Here is a 4,653-nt window from a genome sequence, read left to right on the forward strand (position 1 = left end):
CGGGAAGCCCGGAGCCTGCCAGGAGGAGCCGGGGGCCCCGCGGCCGCGCACACCTGCGGCGCGGGGACACTCCATCAGCTCCCGCCGCGGCCGTCAGGTCCGAGCAGGCAGAGAGCAGCCCGGAGCAGCAGCCAAGCGTGCGGAGGCGCCGGGAATGCCGAGCTGCCGGCTCCCCGGAGCCGCTTCCAGCATCACGGCTGATTCCAGCTGCGCACGGGACATTGCTCACCCCTCTTCCCGCACCCGCGCGCCCCTCGGCTCAGCCTCTATCCCCAGGGCCAGCACTGAGGATCTCAGCCCCAGGCAGCGCGCTCAGTGCAGGGAAATGAACCCGGGGGTGGCTTTTAAAATCCGTGACCCGTCGCAGCTCCCCACGCCATGAAGGGCCATCCCAGCTCCAAAAGTGTCGGGAAAGTCCCGCTGCTGCCTGGGGCTCCGTCACAGGGAGCGCAGGGCTGCAAACCCCCAGCCGGGGCAAGCGGCACGGAGCAGCTTAGCAAAGCCACAACAGGCGGCTGTGAATCCCGGGGGGCTGCAGCTTTCCTGAGAAAAACCCAGATTCCTGCGGCCCTGGCGGGCTGGGAAGCAGCTCGGCCGGCTGTGTGTTGCGCTCGGGACAGGGGAGAGACCTCGCGCCGGGAGGATTCCGCACCGGAGCATGGGAATAGCCCTCCGAGACACAACGGAGAACGTTGCTTCCACGAGGATGCCCCGTTCAAAGTCTAAGGGTTGCGCTCAGGAAGCCTCCGCCGCCACAAGACGAGGCCAGGCCGTTTTACTCGAACCAGTAAGTCGGGAACGACTTCCCCGAAGCGGCTTATTAAACTGGGAGCAGATTCCAGGAGCAGGCGCTCCGCCGCCCGCACTTCCAGGCAGCCCGGCCTGGCACCGACACCTCTGTCCCGGGAAGCGCAGGCTGCACGCGGAGCGGCCGGAGCTGCCCCGAGCTGGGATTGCTCCTTCCCCACGTGCTCCCGCGGGAGCCGCCTGCTCCGTGGGGCAGGGAAGCTAATCCCAGCTCTAATCCTCCGGCAAACACAGCAGATAAGGGGAATCGCCATTATTGACAGCAGCTCCTGGTGGCACCCCGGCACCAGGATGGCCAGGAGCCTCCTCGGGATACCCAGGAGCCCCCCGGGCCAGGGCACCCCAGCCCTGCACCCTCCCATGCGGAGCTGCCCCAGGACCTTCCGCAGCCCCCAGCACGATGGGACCATCTGTGTCCGTGCTGGGGACAAGCAGCATCCAGGCCAGCTGGGGACAAATCCCATCCCAACAAGTCCAACCCCATCCCCACTGGAGCAGCCCTCTCCAGCGGCTCCATCCTGGATGGATGAGGCCCTCCCAGGGAGGACAACCCCCTCCCAGCCATGCAGGAGCCCTATCCCAGCCCTTCCCCTTGGATTTCAGCCTCAGAATACCTGGAGCAGCCCCCATTCCAACCAATGCTTCCCCCTACATGGGATCCAGTGGATCCAGCCCCAGCCCAATAGGTCTGAGCTGCATCCCAGCCAGCAAGACCCCTTCCCAGCCGGACCAGCCCTGTCCCGAGCCCCTTCCCAACCAGACCAACCCCTTCCAGGTGCTCCAACCCCCTTCCCAACCGGACCAGCCCTGTCCCGAGTGCTCCGAGCCCCTTCCCAACCGGACCAACCCCTTCCAGGTGCTCCAACCCCCTTCCCAACCGGACCAGCCCTGTCCCGAGTGCTCCGAGCCCCTTCCCAGCTGGACCAACCCCTTCCAGGTGCTCCAACCCCCTTCCCAACCGGACCAGCCCTGTCCCGAGTGCTCCGAGCCCCTTCCCAACCGGACCAACCCCTTCCAGGTGCTCCAACCCCCTTCCCAACCGGACCAGCCCTGTCCCGAGTGCTCCGAGCCCTTTCCCAACCAGACCAACCCCTTCCAGGTGCTCCAAGCCCCTTCCCAGCTGGAGCAGCCCCCTCGCGGCCGCCCCGGGCACTCACCATGGAGCCCCCGCGGCCCCGGGCCGGGGCCCGCAGCCCCTGCGCGTGCCGCTCCGGCGCCCGCCCGCGCTCCGTTTGAACTTGGCTCCACGGTGGGAGGGGACGGGAGGCTCCCGCGCGCCGGGGGGGCCGCCCCGAGGGGCCGCCCGAGGTGCCGGCACGGGAAGGGGCAGGAAAAGCGGCACCGAGACCCGCACGGGAGCAGCCGACGCTGCCCCGGGGCCTGTGCGGGGCTGGGAGTGCGTGCGGCGTCGCGATCCCGCCTGCTCGAGGCGCTCCGGGAGCCCAGGCCACTGGGAATTGAATCCTCATCCTCCCACACGGCCTTTCTGGAACTGCTGCTGGCCCCGCTTAGCGCCTGCCATGCACCAAGATTCCGTCATTCCCATTTATCCATCTAGAAGAACCTGGCACAAGATCCCTCCAAGCCCACACGTGCTTCTCAACACCGACTTCCCGCACTCCCAGCGGAGCAAAAAATTCCTGTTTCCCCTCTGCACATCTCAACATTGGCACAGCGGAGAAGGCAGGAAAACAGTGCCCTGACGGGTGGCTTGGAGCATTCCCATGCGGGATGCAATGGGAATCACCCGAAGAGCAACGAGGCTCTGCTGAGAAGTGAAGCACATGTGTGTTTTAGGAGGAGACAATTCCAGTACTTCAATATTCCAACGTCTCTGAAGGTGACAGATGCAAGTGACCAGGAGGCCTCTGGAGAAGGGCAGCAGCCACTGCAAACAGGAGCAGATCACTGCAGACAGGACCCACAGAACTTGTTTACTGAGCTCTGTACACAGAGGAGGTTTATAGGTGCCATAATCCGTAAAAAATGTGAAACCTCTACAAACACTAAAAGGCTGTGAGATTGACGATCTCTTTTATCTAAAAAAAATGAATCTAATAATCCTAGGCCACGGGAAGGAAAAGGCCAAAGATACAAAGGGCAGTGGCAGAGGGAGGTGGTGCTGCAAGGAAACCAATAGCCCGTGGGGTGCAGATGCCCTCGCCAGCTCCGTCAGCTCAAAACATTCTCTCCATGAAAAGACCCTAAGAAGAAACTGCCCAAGTTCTTCCCCTGCATCATGCCCATCTCTGAGCACTTAGGGCAGCCTTTGCCCAACAAATCCTCCGGAAAGGCCGGGCGCTGAGCACAGGGCAGGGAGGCAGATCCCGAGCTCAGGGAGCCACCCCAAACGCTCTCCACAACCCGGGAGTTTCTCCCAAACAAGATCCACGGCTCTGCAGTTCCAGCCACCAATGAAAACGCCACGCAGAAGCCAAACGGGCTGATGCACACAGGGAGAACAATTATTTTCCATCATTTTCTCCCACATGTCCACCCAGTCCCTCTTCAGAGCACAGACCAACGCCTCCATTTTCTCCTCTGAAATCCCCCCTTCCTCCCTGCCCGAGTCCACACCCGGGACAAAAGTGACCCAAGACACCAGAGATGCCACACACCTCTGCACAAGAGTCTCCACTCCCACCACCTCTCACTCACCTTGGAAAACTCCAGGTCCTCAGGGCACCTTTGGAATGAAAATGCACCTTCACACATTTCCAACAGCTAGGCAAGAGAGCACAAGTTTTGGTTATAAATCCCAAAGAACAGGCTTTTTGCTCCAAGGCCAACCATTCCTACTCCAGTTTTAAGAGGGGGACTTCTCAAATATGGCAAAGGAAGCAGGAAAAACTCAGTGTAGCCACCCCTGGCACATGTATTCCCAACATCTTTGTACAGAGCCTGGAAAGCTCACAGGTTTCTGCAGTCAGACCCACTCTTCCCAGTAAGAGTCAAAGCGCCAAGACCATGTTCACAGAGAACTTAAGGAAACAAAAAGGAAACAATCATCAAACTGTATTTTATATGTATTTCCTAGGCAGGTGATAAGGTTTTCTTTAACTAAATACACTACACAGGACACAGAACGGAATACTTTTGCTAGATCCTAATATATAAGACATCTTATAGCTTTTCACTGAAAGAATAATCACAAGAAAGTCAGGCTCTCTGGGTCAAAATAATACAGATCACAAATATTAAAAGGGTCCTAAACACAACACTCTTCCTCCAATGATTTTGCTTTTTTCCATATGCATTGAAGAGTCATCCCAAATATCCAGACTCAAAGCAATTACCACGTTAAAAAAATGCAGTTTCTCAGCGGCTCTCACAAAAGGTTAACTCCTTCCAAAGGGCCTTTAGGGATTATATTTTGCCTTGTTACTTCAAAATACCACTTTGCTTAATGAAATCAGATTCCTAAACAAGGTTATATCATATGCCTTAAAAAAAGCTGAGAAAAAGGTCTTTAAAAATATGCTCTTGGATTTCACAAAGTGCTTTGTCTGCTCAGGTTTAAGGGAATGTTCCGAGTTAAGTTGCAGTTTGCCAGCAGAGGAGACAAATGAGACTTGGGGCCAAGAAAAGGGTCACCCCGGCCACCCTCCTGCCTCTCCTCCCCCAGCAGACACCCACACATCCCTCCAGAGTAAATTTGGTGCATTCAGATAGCAGAGAAACAGATCTGTGCAAAAAGAACCAGCATCTGATAGGGCCAAACACTAACAAAACTGCACAAAAGGGTGGCAGGACGAGCATTCATGCTAGGGAAGAAATCAGAGGAACAGCTAAACAACAGCAACCAAATAGGCAATAATTAAGGGTCATATTTACAGAGGGGATTCA

The sequence above is a fragment of the Tinamus guttatus genome, unplaced genomic scaffold, assembly GCF_059628265.1.
Source record: "Tinamus guttatus ecotype Peru unplaced genomic scaffold, ASM5962826v1 Tinamus_guttatus_pri_ptg000194l, whole genome shotgun sequence".
NCBI classification, from domain to species: domain Eukaryota; kingdom Metazoa; phylum Chordata; class Aves; order Tinamiformes; family Tinamidae; genus Tinamus; species Tinamus guttatus.